We start from the raw sequence: 15,521 nt of genomic DNA, 5'->3' as shown, positions 1-15,521 counted from the left end.
AAATGCTTTATGCATTCCCTTTTGCTCCCACAGAATATTAAAAACACACGTACTCAAGGGGGGAGGTTTAGTGACATTACATTTTCTTACTGCTCTTTTGAAGACATTCTTAACTGAACTGCTTTTCCTGCAAACACATGGCAATGAATAGTAGGAGTGCTACTCCAGCTTGGTGATGCAGCCATGCTTTGTGTTAGGGCACCAGGGTTTTATTCACCATTACTTTGAGGAGTCAGTGTAAATGTCAACACAATAAGAAAAGCAAAGCATGCCTTAATGTTATTATGGAAAGAATTTTGACCCAGCAGAACCCCTGAAAGTGTCATAAGGACTTTCGGGAGGGCATGAACAAAGATTTGAAAACCACTGCAATCTGGTATTCCAAGGTAGGAATATATCACAATTTACTTAACCTTTTTATTAAAAATGGGCATTAAATCTTTCTGAATCTGTTTCTATTGATTCATTTTTCTCCTCATTGTATGTTTTCCTTATTCTTTGTTGCTTAGTTTTTAATTGGATGTCAGATATTGTGAATTTTATCTTATTGGGAGCTTGAGATTTTTTGTATCTGTTTAAATGCTTTTGGGCTTCATCCTGACATGCAGCTATTTGGAAGCAGTTGATCTTTTCAAGGTTTGGTTTTAAGATCTGCTAAAGGGGTAGAAGAGCAGCCTTTAATTTAAAGCTAATTTTGCCCTTCTGCTGAGCCAATATCCTTCTCAGTACTCTCCCCATTTATTGGAAGGTTTTTCACTTCAGCTCATGGGAACCTAAACAATTTCTGAATTTGTCTGAGGTCTGGGAATTGTATTCTATTTCCTTTCCGGTTGTTCTTTTCTTGGCCTCAAGTAGCTGCTTCCCACACATGTGCAGATCAGTAACCAATGGAAGAACCCACTGTAGCTCCACACAGCTTTCATTCAGTACAGTTGTCTCTTTCTACAGCCTTCTCTTCTCTGTACCCTCCCCTGAAAATTCTAACTGCCTTGTTGCAGCAGACACACTCCAAGGATTTTACAAACTGGCAAATTCCTTCCCCAACAGTATTGGCAGAACCTGTGACATGGTCCTAACAGAATATGACAAAGACAATGGAGTTTCATACCCTTGATTTGACTATGTTACATATGACTGCATCTTAGCAGACTGGAAAGAGAGATTCTCTAGCTGGTCTTGAAGAAGCAATAGCCATGTAAGAACTGTGTACAGACAGTGCCACATGCTAAGAAGTTGCAAACTGACTCTAGGACCTGGGAGAAGCCTCGAGTCAACAGCCAATAAGTCAGGATCACAGGGAAATAATTATGCAAACAACCTGAATGCTCTTGGAAGCACATCCTTCTCCAGGCTAGCAACAATAGCCAGATTATGGAAAGAGCCCAAATGTCCATCCACTGATGAATGGATAAAGAGGTGGTACATATACATTTATATAAATAAATATAAATGTATGATGGCATATTACTCAGCCAAAGAAAAGAATGAAACCTGGCCATTTGGATGGACCCAGAGAGTATTATGCTAAGCAAAATAAGTCAGAGAAAACAAATACCATATGATTTCATTCATATGTGGAATTTAAGAAACAAAACAAATGAACATAGAAGGGGGAAAAAAGAGAGAGGTAAACCAAGAAACAGACTCTTAACTATAGAAAACAAACTGATGGTTACTGGAGGGGAGGTGGGTGGGGGGACAGGTTAAATGGGTGGTGGGTGTTAAGGAGGACACTTGTGATGAGCACTGGATGTTGTATGTAAGTGAAGAATCACTAAATTCTATGTCAGAAATTAATATTACACTGTATGTTAACTAACTAGAATTTAAATAAAAACTTGGATTAAAAAAGAAATTTATATTTGTGAGTTATGGTAAGAATGGTGTTCACGACAAAGATAATGGGCTATTTGGCCGGCAGTGTGTGATAAAGAAAGAAGAGAATGAATGGTATAAAATTTCTTGAGTACCTAGCAAATGCCAAATCTCTGACTTTTAGAAACTCACTACTTTGGGACTAACTTGAGAGATTTCACACGTTTTCTTAAGGCCTTACAACTAATGAGAGAAGATGACTGAATTCATACTCAAGTCAACTTACTTTAAAAATTGTACAGGGTAATGCCTGCAAAGGACGAGAAAAGGAAGAATGTAGGTAAAAGAAGGAAAATGCGAAGGAGGGAAATATAATAAAGAGAAAGAACATTCAAAGGTTGCAATAATTTTCCCTATATTTAATCTGTCCTTTTAAAAAATTTTGTCAGTCCAGATTCTCAACTTAATCACATTACATTCTCCCTAGTGATAAATTAAATAAAAACACCATTCATAGTGAAAATTAAAAAGAGAAAGCTAGCATAAAGGTGACAAAAAGAAAGGCAAATTTATTTTTAAAGGTTAATATCTCATTACAAACATAATTAAAGATACAAGTTCTTGCTTTCAGATGATCATCTGTATGTTGTAGCTATAATTATTATTAATCTACAAGATTATGTGTGTCTATAAAGTTAGACAGCAGATAGGAGTCACATCCATGTGGATACTTATTATCTGACACACATAAATTATACCCTAGGGACTTGGTAATGTAGAAACATACCAGATACAGAGAGGATAGTCAACTCAGAGTTATTTTATTTATTTTTCCTCATTAGTATTACCAGCTTGCATCAATCACCATAAATGGTATTATTTTTTCTCAATTTATTAATAAATGTTGACATGATATCTGGCTAGAATAAAATATAAGAAATATTTTGGCAACATTCTAGAGTTGGCAAAATACTGACAGATAAGTAAAAGTCAAGTTCCTAAAGTTATGCTTAAATTCATCAAAATTCATTTTTCAAGTGAATATATTTAAATAATCTCTGACCTTGATTGGTCCCTCACATCTATTTGCAGAATAACAGAATGGGAAGTGAGCTTAGCCAAGTCCCCTCTCCAAAGAAATCATTAACTTTAAAAAAGTTACTATGAAATAATACTTTAAATGCAATTGAAAAATATATTTTATCTTCAAGCCTCTTTGGGTAAACTCTGAAATTGTGAATTTAATTAGTCATATAATAATACTTTATAAAAGATGCACATTGTTGAGGCTATCACCTGTTCCTAATTTCAACTTGAATTGGGTTCAGATTTTACAACATATTCCACTTCTCTTTACAACTGCAAGCGTTAATGATGCTGATTTTCTTGTTTTATTTAAAGATATGCCTTTATTTCCAGTAGCATATAAGACTAAAGTGAGCTAATTAGCTTTAATGGAACCCATTATCAGGAAACAGAAAAGTAGAATATCTAGATAAAACCTGTTGAAACTTATATGCTCTCTTCCTAATTACACTAACAGTCAAATGCTGTAGTTTCCCTAAGCTGGAAATGTGTGTGCTACATGAGACCGAGAAAAATGACATTTTCATACACAGTCAGTTTGAGCACATGTTACTGCACTGATTTATTAATGTAAGCAAAAACCAATTGCAGTGAAAAAAATCATTCCAATTAGTCTTAGAGGACAAAAACTACAAAAAATATACTGAGAAACTAATTTTAAACAATATGGGATTATGCAGAGTTGATACTAATAGCTGCGCATGATTTTTTAAATGCAACAAACACAATGATCCGTGATATTATAAACAAAAGAGAGAAGGAATGCACAAACTGGATGAATCACTGACTTAGTAGCAGAGAAATGAAGATAATCAATCTGACCATATCTGTTGGTTATTTGCAAGGGCCCTAAGTAGTTGATTTCAATATTAAACAAGTGTGATTTGGACATCATCATATGTAATGCACAAAACGATCTGTGGCCAGTTGCAGCCAACCTCTGAGTGTTCTACACAAGTGTAGTTAACATCACATAGATCAGCCTCAACTGCAGCACATCTTTTCATCAGGTATGATGCAAAGCTTGCATTTGACTTTAGAATTCCCTATTATCACACCACTATTTACCTAAAGCTAATGGAGTCACCCTCTTCCTGAAGTTTCCTATATATAACAACCATGTTTGCATTTTCCTCGTTGTTCCATCTCACTTGCAATAACAGGTTTCTTCTATACTCATCAAAAAGTCCTTTATTCAGTCTTTGGATATTTAGTGCATTTTGTGTTGAGCACTGGAGACATACAGTGATCAGAGTACATGGTTGTGTACTCATGAAGTTTACAATTGAGTAAGGCAGACATTAAGACACTTGTTCAACTATTTGTGCAAATGTAATGTAAAGGAGGTATAATATGATATGAGTGCATGCAATTAGGGAAAAGTAAACTAATTCTTTAGAGTTCACTAATGTTTTTGTGAGATCACTAACTGATGCTTTATTTAAAATGTATCTGGATAAAAGGTATGGGAGGAACATATCGGGATGAAAGAACTCCTTTATTATCTGATGAAATAGCAAAGAACACCGTCATAAATGATGGTGGAGTACAGTGGGAGGAACAGGTTAAAGGGAGGAAAAACTGTATCTGAAGAGAGGACTTAGAATAGATTATGGTAAACTGGAATAGCCCACAATTCTGATTCATTCATTTATTCACATAGTCTAAAAAATTTATTGTAAGCTCTACAATGGTATAGGGCAAATCTATTTTGTTTACTAGTTATGGATGACCATATGTAAGGGGAAAAAAGAAATGAAGAAAGAGGAGTAAAAAGTGTAAGAACACTTAGCAAATTCTTGTGATACAGGTCACAGTGAGGACACCAAAGTCAATGAAGATAGTAAGTTCAGTTCTAATCTAACTCTGGGCAAAAAAAATGTTCCCAAATGCTCTGTGAGTGTTGCTATCAGCCAAGATAGCTCCCGAAAATCAAATAAAGTGTTTCTTGTTGATGTTATTGCTGTGGCCAGTTCCATGATGTACTGGAATGTTTTTTCCTCACTTTATGGATATAATTATATGAATTAAATGATTATAAATCCATATATAATAATCACATATGTGAATTTTTATATATATGTCAAAAGTTTGAAGACATTTTGACTCACAACTTGTAAGAAGATTTGAAATATTGGAATGTCTAGGAGGTAGGCTGGGAGAAGCATGGGTATTAGGTAGTTGAGTATGTAATATTCCAGATTAAAAACAGGCATTCAATATGTGTAACTGCTATTTCACAACAAAAGAGGCATATGTGCCCCTTATTCCATTTAATAATTTAAAATAATTGGCCTACATAGAATGGCAGGTTAAAGGCTTTCTGTCATTGTGCCTAGTAGCCCATTTCAAACACAAGAACAGAATTAACATAAAGAAGTATAAAATGAAATTTAATATCTATAGCTTTTTTGTAAATTTCTTTTTAAAAAGTTAGAATTCATGATTTAGCCTGTAGAAATTTTTCTATAGTATCATATGTATTATTTTTCTTTCAATTCTCTTTATTTCAGAGAAGATATTTTACCTAGACATATAAAGTACTACTTAAATTCTTTTCCAAAAATACTGTTCGACTGTAAAAGTATCATCTCTTTTAAAATTATATACAGTATGTTATATATTCTGTAATAAAAATAATCAAATTTCATGTACTGGCTTAATAAACTTCATGTTTCCCTGGGGTTTAATGCATTTATTTTGTATAAATATAAAGCATATTAATGTTTTTAGTGGTTAATATAGCTTTTAAAGAAACTAGTTCATTTTCAATGCTTTTTTTTTAAGATTTTATTTATTTATGTGACAGAGAGACAGCCAGCGAGAGAGGGAACACAGCAGGGGGAGTGGGAGAGGAAGAAGCAGGCTCCCAGCGGAGGAGCCCAATATGGGACTCGATCCCAGAACGCCAGGATCACTCCCTGAGCCGAAGGCAGACGCTTTAACGACTGTGCTACCCAGGCACCCCCATTTTCAATACTTTTAAACCATTAAAATTAAGTTATATGGGACTTTCATCTCTATTAATCAAATTGTAGGAGTGTATTAGTCAGCTTGGGCTACCATAAAAAAATTCCAAAATCTGGCAGCTTAAAAACAGAAATTTATTTTCTCACGGTTCTAGAGGCAGGAAGTCTGATATCAGGGTGGCAGAATGGTCATGTTCTGTTGAAAACTCTCTCCCTGGCTTTCAGACCATGCCTTCTTACGATATCCTCAGATGGAAGAGAAAGAGAACAATCTGGTGTCTCTTCCTCTTCTTACAAGGCTGTTAACCCATTATAAGGGCTCCGCCCACAGGACCTCATCTGAACATGATCACCTCCTAAAGGCCCACCTCCAAATACCATCAATTGAAGGGTAGAGCTTCAACATAGGTAATTTGAGGGGAACACAATTCAGTCCATAACATTAAGTTTTATATTCAGAACTCCCAAATGTGGGACAAGTATAAAATTAATATAATATAATATAATATAATATAATATAATATAATATAATATAATATAATATATATAATAACCAATAGTTTAAAAATTTGCCCTCAAATGCCTATCATTTCATCCATAAGCACTTACACAAAGAAAGTAGCAGGGGGAAAAAAGAGTTACTTATATGAAAATACATAGAAATTTCAAATAAATTTTAATCATTATAAAGCCTACATTTGCATACCATTTTATAAATGTCAAAGTGCTTTCTAAGATATTGTCTTCTTACATAATTAAAGTGATACACTTGCTTTAGACCTTTTCATTTTTTCCTATTAATATTCACATTTCAAAAAGTCTGTTTCTTAGGATTATAATGTTGTTTGTGGTTACTTAAAATCCAAAGAAATAAGTAGACAGGTCCCCTGCTCTGAATCTTTGCTTTTTCAAAGCTGACATTAATATAACCTGTCACATTAAAGGACATTTTGAGTTGATATAAAAACAGCTAAGCAATCCTCTTACTAAAGATCTCCCACACATAATCCTCTCTCATGTGCAGATGACAAACTGACTTGAAGTTCCAGTTTTGAGCAGAGGCCTGCTCTTTATGACATATAGGTCAAAATAATAATTTTTACCTAAAAATTCACTCTTTACACAAAGAATTAGTCTTTGTCTGTTTCATGGATATTTTACCTGATATATTTCTGTGGAAGCTTAATGAGAGAGTATATGACTGCTTCCATCTTTTTATACCTGAATAATTTAAATATTTATAGACAGAATGAAAATTGACAAATGCAAATAATCAGCTCTAAACAAAACTGTATTTTAGTGATAAGTAGAATGTGTGAATTTTCTTCAGCTGCTCTTCACAGATTCTATAAGCACATCCTTATCAACAAATACTTTATTAGTATAAATTATTTTACATCAGTGAATCTCATACCACAATGATTCTGAGTTGCTGTATGATTTGAAACTTTAATGCTACCTCTGAAAAGAAAGGTCATTTTGGATACTTTTTACCAAATTGTGATTCTGGGGTAACTAGGAAATAATGCAATTCAATTAAAGAAATATAATGATTGGAGCATATATTTAAAAGGCTCTTGTGTGGAAGTATTAATGTAAAGAGAAGAATCAGCATATTTCTTCCATTTATTTTCTAAGAAGGATTAGAGACATAAAGTAGCTGGCTCATTTGAAAGTCATTCAGATTCTTAGAAAATGCATGAATCACACAATTTAATTTACAAAGTCTGAAATGCTGTCATTCTTTTACTTTATAGTGGATAATCCTATTTCTAGATACATAAAACTGCTTAGAGTACATTTTGATTTAATAGTTGAGAAGGAGTAAAAAATTTAGTGACATAAGTTTACTAATTTATTTTTCTAATTAAATTGTCTTTAATCTTTATTGTTTTTAGAAGATCATTATGTTAATAAAAGGGCATAAATGGGAGATAATCATTACTATGTTAATTGCAAAGATGAATGAAATCATATGTCAAAAGCAACAGATTTACACTTCCTTGCACACCCAGCACATTTATTTAAAAAAAAAAAGATTTAAAAATTATCAAAGTGGTCCTTTGCTTTTAAAAGATAAGATTAAAAGTTAGAGATTATTTTGTTATATTTTGTATAGTTAAAAAAGTTAGAGCCAAACAGTGAGTTTCCTGATTAATAATGCAGCTGATCAAGTGACTTGCGTTGTCTTACTTCCCTACTCCAGTGCACTAGACACTGTTTTGTCTGCCCCATTCTTCAAGCATGCTCATTATTCCTATGAATAGTCATTTCGAGTCCCTTCCAGATGTTGAAAGTCACATAGGAAAGTGTATTTATTAAAGAAAGTAATCAAGGGTATGGAATCTTCTTGGCAATCACCGATCTGAAATATCCAGTGTGTGACAAAGGTTTGGATTGAAATTCCAGGAGCCAAAGAACTGCCAAACCTAATGTGAATGTTCTTATGTTGTTTTCAATTTATATTTAAAAGGTGTGAAATTATTTTACATGGAAACAAGTAGGACGGTGTTAAGATAACTGCAAAAGCAATCAGAATAGAACATGCCAGATTCTGACTCTCAGAATTCTGAGTCTGTGGGATGTGCTGGTCTTGTGACCCTGACCGATGACCATCTTGCCTCTCAAGCTGTTTCCTGGCCCGTTACATGGGGAAGGAAACACCTACCTTATTAGATCGCTTTGAGGATCAAATGGGTGAAACGGTGTTTGCTTATTCTGTGCCATCTAAAAACACAGGTGTGTAATGAGAAGATATATGTTTTACGTACTATGAATTTCACTACTGTGAGATAATAAATTTATGATGATATATAGATCATTTCTTAGATTTTAAAGGCCAAGAAATGTCTTAGACGTGAAATTACTATATCTAGTTATTTTGCTGTATGTTTCTCTGACATAAATGCCCCCAAATTAATTTCTATCATAGAATTGTGTCACAGAGGATTTTTTTTGTGCAATAAATTGTCAATCTTGAGTTGCTTTTCAGAAGTATAATTGAAAATGCACAAAGATTTTTGTTTTTATAGGGCTTATTATTCTAAATGTATCAATATCAAATGATACCAGCATGAAGATAAGCCAGGCAAAAATGCATGTGTAGAGCAGGAGTGAAGACATGTAATAGAGGGTTTTGCAAAACAATCATGAAACACCCTTCATTCACACTGTATCTTTGCTGTCCCTGATCATGTCATCATCCATACCATGAAGTTCATAAGACAGAACACACACACACACACACACACACACACACACACCAGGAAAAAGCAAAAGCAAGCAAACAAAAATCACTGTGCTTGAAAACTGACTATTCTCATGTGTGAAACACTTAAAATATTGATCTTCTGAATCCCAAATTTTAAGATAACATCCCTCTACTATGTGCTAGAGACTGAGCAAGGCTTTTGCATGCATTACATCATTTAATTTTCACATACACAGGAACTGAGACTAGATATGCTAAGAAACTTTAGACAAAACTAAGAAGAGGAAGAGCCAAGCTTCTTCCATAAATGCCTACCATAAAGCAAGTGCCCACCGTCACTGGGATGTACAGACTTTAATTAGCCAGCGCGCTATCTTGTTTTCAGCTGTCAGTGATGACAAAAATTGTATCTCAGTCATTATTGCACAAAACTAATACAGTATCACAGAAAGCATTCATGTGCCTACTGAACATTAGAGCTTACAACTGCAAAGATGGTAGTAACTGTCACGTACTCCACTATTATTCCCTTTAGTAACTGGAAAGCTTTAAAATAAACCAGTTTCGAAGTGTCTATGTGGTTAAAAAAAAATGGAAAAGAAAATCAGTCAGAAAAACATATTATTTGAACAATGTCAAATTCTCCAGGTCTACATTTTCAAGTAGATTGAATATAAGGAATGCTACTTACTTTATCTTCTATAGAATGACCATCTTTTGTGAGATAATTTAATACTAATATCTACCTGATTTAATAATATAAAAATGGAGGGATTAAAAGTGATACAATATACAAATGTATCAAATTAACATATTGTATACTTTATACAATGTAGTATGTGAAATATATTTCAATAAAAATCTTTTGGAAAAAAGTAAAAATAAACAGAAAAGTAAAAATCAATTCTTAATCCCTTTGTCTCCCTTCTCAATTAAGGCACTGGTTTACAGATGCATTCTCTCCACAAACTACTGAAATTTTAAGGAAATTGCATGTTTCAACCCTCAATCTCATGAAGGCTAGACAGAATTTCTATTATCAACTCTGGAAATCTAAAATACCATGACATTGTTCGGAAGTTTAAGGAAAAAAATAATAACACAAAAATTCCAGATTTCCCAGAAATAAAAGGGAAGGGGAGATAAAAGATTGGTATGGCCCAATTCAGGTCCCAGGAAAGTCACAAGTCACAAAACTCGGAATAAAGTAGGAAGGGTGCCTGCAGCTTAGTTTTCTATCACTGTTTTTCTAAAAGAATACATGTTTTACAGAAAATCCTGTTTGGTTAATTAAACGGCTGGATCCTACTGGATTACAACTTTGCCAATTTCTTGGACTCCTTATGGTTGAATGGAAGAAGTGAAACATCCTTAGATTATAAGAGATTTTTAGGACTTCTGGCACTTTAGAACCATGAGCATATGGCTTACTGGGCTGGTGCCTCATCTTCATGGACATTACCTTTTCACCAGAGTCCCTAAATGAGATCAATGAGGTCAAATCATATTTTTTTACATTCTGGCCCTGTTCACCTCCACTACTAAGTTCATAATCACCATTTGCTGGACACCGCCTCTTCCTCTTCTTCCTCTTCCCGTGTTATCAGTATATCAGAATTTTTTTTTTTAAAGATTTTATTTATTTATTCGACGGAGATAGAGACAGCCAGCGAGAGAGGGAACACAAATAGGGGGAGTGGGAGAGGAAGAAGCAGGCTCATAGCGGAGGAGCCTGATGTGGGGCTCGATCCCATAACGCCGGGATCACACCCTGAGCCGAAGGCAGATGCTTAACCGCTGTGCCACCCAGGTGCCCCAGTATATCAGAATTTTATTTCATACCATTGTTATTACATCCGGTGTTCTTTACTTAGGAAAAGGGAAAACAGTCATTACATTTCTCCTCTGTGAGTTGTATGCAACATTTTCCTTGAACAAAACTGTCTCCAATGCAGACATATTTTTCCTTCAAACGCTGGGAAAAATACAGCTTATTTCATTAGCCCTTGTTATCTCTTTAATATTGTATGTAATGGTCCTCCAACATGATTTCTTCTTCAGATATTAATTAAGTGGTGATAACAGAATATTTGAAAAATATTTCCTTATTTCTATACACAGCCCACTGCTATCTCATTCTTGAAAAACAAGACAGTACTTAGGGATTCCTTCTAAGGGAAGGGGGGCATGACAGAGAAGAAAACAGAAAGTATCTGTTAGTCTCTGGGTTTATATCTCCAATAGTTTATACCTATTAGGGAGATTATACTGATAATATTTGAAGCAAAAAAAAAAAAAAAACAACACTGGGACAGAAATTGTCTTTGAGAAAAAATCATGATGAATAGAAAAAGAAGTAATGAGAAGAGAGAATTAGATGGGATTTGTAGGGCATTGCATCATGCTTCCCTGGTTGGATGCCTGGGGATGCATTAGAAATGTGGGAGTCTGAGAACAAAGGAGCCTCTACCTTAGAGACCCAGCGAGACAGTAATGCTGAAGGAGAAGGAATGGTTGAGTGAATGCTTGCACTAGCAGTATGGGGTCATTGACAGCTTATATGTGTCAGTGAATAACTAAGGGGAACAGATCTTCCCCCACCCCAACACACGCATCACCTTGGATCTACATGTGCTCCTAGGATTTAGTTACAACTCCAGGGAAAGGAGGTAATACAGCACGAAAATGACCAAGATGATATTTTTCTTTCTTGGTGGAATAGAGATTCAAAACATAAGTTGAGCTCAGCTCTAATTGTAATTGTGTTTGTAATGCCTCTCTCTCCTTCCCTCTCTCTATGATAAACTATGAACCTCTTGAAAGCACAAGCTGCATCTTAATCATTTTATGTTCCATTGTCTGATTTCATCAATAAATGGTTGACAAAAAAATAATTAATACAGTTTATAAGTTAGGAGGTAGAAATATTATCTAAACTTTAAACACTAAAGTTAGACCACAGGTAAGTTTGCTGATCAGATTTCTGTTACACGGTGTTTCATGGACTATGTTGTCTGGAAATACCTTAACAGGTTTTACTTGTCATTTACCTCTCTTCTATGAGCCATTCTAGGAAAGCTATTCATTTGAACACTTAGTCACAATTTCATCACTTGGTTTCCAATAGTGCAATGAAAGAAAGTACTGGGTATATCCTAAGTCTCCTTCCTGACAATGCTTTAGAGGAACTGCTGATGAGACTTAGAAAGACTAAAAATATTTGTATGGGTAAAGGAGACTGAAAATGTATAAAAATATGTCTATTATAAATTAAATATAATTTTAGAATTATGGCTTCACTATTAGGCATTGATGAAAAAGAGTATTTTAATTTTTTATAATTTAACCATGAGTCTCTAAAACTTCAAAGAGAACAAAAGTTTTAGTAATATTTGATGGCTCCTAAAATTTAGAGAGTAATTATTAAAACATGTTTTAAACTTAAAATAGCTATTGGACTTCATATTTTAAGCAGTGTTATAAATTATAATCTGATATGATTTTTTTTTTTTGCTCTAAATTATTATCCTATGAGTGATGGAGGCTTTGACCAGAACAATCTCAAATAGCCTGAGATTGTTTTATAAGATATCTAATTCCCAGGGGCTCACTGTAGCTTTAGCACACAGTGTAAAGAGCTGTTGTCCCTGGAAGAAGTGGGGCTGTGCCGTAACCCTCTGGGACACTTTATTTTAACTTGTTCTCTTGTCGGAAGTATTTGACTTTTTTTCCTCTTTAATAGTCTACATATGTCAAAAAAAATTGGCCTAATTAAAGCAAAAAGAACACAAGCAATAGCAGCTCTATTTTGCTGAAGCTCCCACCTTTTTCTTAAGGAATAACTGTTCTTATTCTATTGTCCTACTTGACCACACTTAATTATGTTAACAATTATTATTTATAAAAATTTAAAGGATGTTTATAATAACTAAGAGGTCTTTAAATTTTTCCTTCTGGGATTGTTTACTTTAGAAAAAGATAGACTGGTACCATATGCAAGATGGATAAATTAAGTGAAATAAATTTTCTTTAAAACCGTGATTATCAACAGAGAGGCTTGAATTGTTATAGCCAAAATCAGAGCGATGGCAAAAATCAGATGCTAGGAAAAGTTTAGTGGATTACTACAACTGCAATGTATTAAATATCTGCTGTCATTCAGAATTCTGTGGAGCTCTGTGAGAGTGATGAAAGACATCACAAATGCAACCCATAGCTTCAAACAGTTGACTTTGTGGTGAAGACATGAATATGAAACATCAGTGAACAATATGAGAAAGAACACAATGAACCACTAAATTACCTGATATAGACAATATAAATATTGACTGAGAAGATTTCAATTAATTCAATGTAACTACAGACAAGATGAGATCTGAGGCAAGCTTTGGACAATGGGCAGGATTAGAACAGAAGAATGAGAAGTAATGGATATTGAGGGTGAGGACGATGAACAATCAAAAGGGGTGGTCAGGTTAAGAACACAGCTGATTTAAGATACAGTGAAGTGAGGAGATCAACTTAGTGCATGGGAAATTATAGAAGATTTTCAAAACCATGCAAATAAGTATTACCTTAAAAGCTAATGACCAGGAAGATGGCAACTATTTCTAAATTGTTTAATGGCCTGATGGTAATAATGATGACTTTGATGAAGTTGCTAATAATAATAAAGAGCATTTGTACTATCTGCTGAGCACAGTCTTGTGGTTTTACATATTCTTATTTAATCCCCACAACATCTTCTAAGGTCAGCAATGTTGCCACACCAATTTTACAAATGATGAAATAGAAGTTGTTTTTGGTATATAGACTCTAAGAATCAGAATAGAGATTTCATACCACACGTGTCCTAGCAACTACGTATGGTAGCTAAAGTTCTTATTAAAAATACAGACAACCTTGGGTAGGACAGACATTTTAACAATATTTATTCATCCACCCCAAGAGTATGGCATGTCTTTCCATTTCTTTGTGTCATCTTGAATTTCTTTTGTCAATGTTTTATACTTTCCAGAGTACAGGTCTTTCACCTCTTTGGATAAGTTTATTCCTAGATACTCCATTGTTCTTGATGCAATTGTAAATGGGATTGTTTTCATAGTTTCACTTTCTGCTGCTTTGTTATTAGTGTATAGGAATGCTACAGATCTCTGTACAATTGATTTTGCATCCTGCTACTTTACTTATCACTACCCAAAGCAATCTACAGATTTAATGCAATCCCTATCAAAATACCAACATCATTTTTCCAAAAGTAGAACAAACGATCCTAAAGTTTGTATGGAACCACAAAAGACCAAAAATAGCCAAAGCAATCTTGAAAAAGAAAAACAAAACTGAAGGTATCACAGTTCCAGATTTCAAGTTATATTACAAAACAATAGTAATTAAAGCAGTATGATATTGGCATAAAAAATAGAAATGTAGATCAAAGGAACAGAACAGAAAATCCAGAAATAAACTCAACAATTATATGGCCAATTAATATTTAACAAAGGAGGTATGAATATGCAATGGGAAAAAGACAATCTCTTCAATAAATGGTATGGGGAAAACTGGACAACTACATGTAAAAGAATGAAACTTGACCACTTTCTTTTACCATAAACAAAAATTAATTCAAAATGGATTAAAGACCTAAATGTGAGACAAGAATTCATCAAAATCCTTGAAAAGAGCATAGGCAGTAGTCTCTCTGACACTGGCTGTGGCAACCTCTTACTAGATATATCTCCTGAGGCAAGGGAAACAAAAGCAAAAATAAACTATTGGGACTTCATCAAAATAAAAGGTTTCGGCACAGCGAAGGAAATAATCAACAAAGCTAAAAGGCAACCCACTGAATGTGAGGAGATATTTGCAAATGACATATCCAATAAAGAGTCAGTATCCAAAATATATAAAGAACTGGTACAACTCAATACTCAATACTCCAAAAAACAAATAATCCAATTAAAAAATGGGCTGAAGACATGAAAAGACATTTCTCCAAAGAAGACATACAGACGGCCACACATGAAAAGATGCTAATCGTCACTCATCAAAAGGGAAATGAAAATCAAAACTACCATCCATGAGATATCACCTCACACCTATTAGAAAGGCTAACATCAAAAACACAAGAAACAACAAGTATTGACAAGGATGTGGAGAAATAGGGACCCTTGTGCACTACTGGTGGGAATGCAAATTGGTGCAGCCACTGCGCAAAACAGCATGGAGGTTCCTCAAAAAATTAAAAACCAGAAAGACAAAAAAAAAAAAAAACCCACAAAAACCCTATTCTATGAATCAGGAATTGCACTACTGGGTATTTACCACCAAATTACAAAAAAACTAATTCAAAGGGATATATGCACCCTATGTTTACTGCAGCATTATTTACAATAGCCAAATGATGGGAGCAATTCAAGTGTCAATTGATAGATGAATGGGTA

This window comes from Ursus maritimus, unplaced genomic scaffold, assembly GCF_017311325.1.
Source record: "Ursus maritimus isolate PB19 unplaced genomic scaffold, ASM1731132v1 scaffold_10, whole genome shotgun sequence".
Taxonomy (NCBI): Eukaryota; Metazoa; Chordata; class Mammalia; order Carnivora; family Ursidae; genus Ursus; species Ursus maritimus.
The sequence above is the reverse complement of the archived record's forward strand: the minus strand, read 5'-3'. Positions refer to the sequence as shown.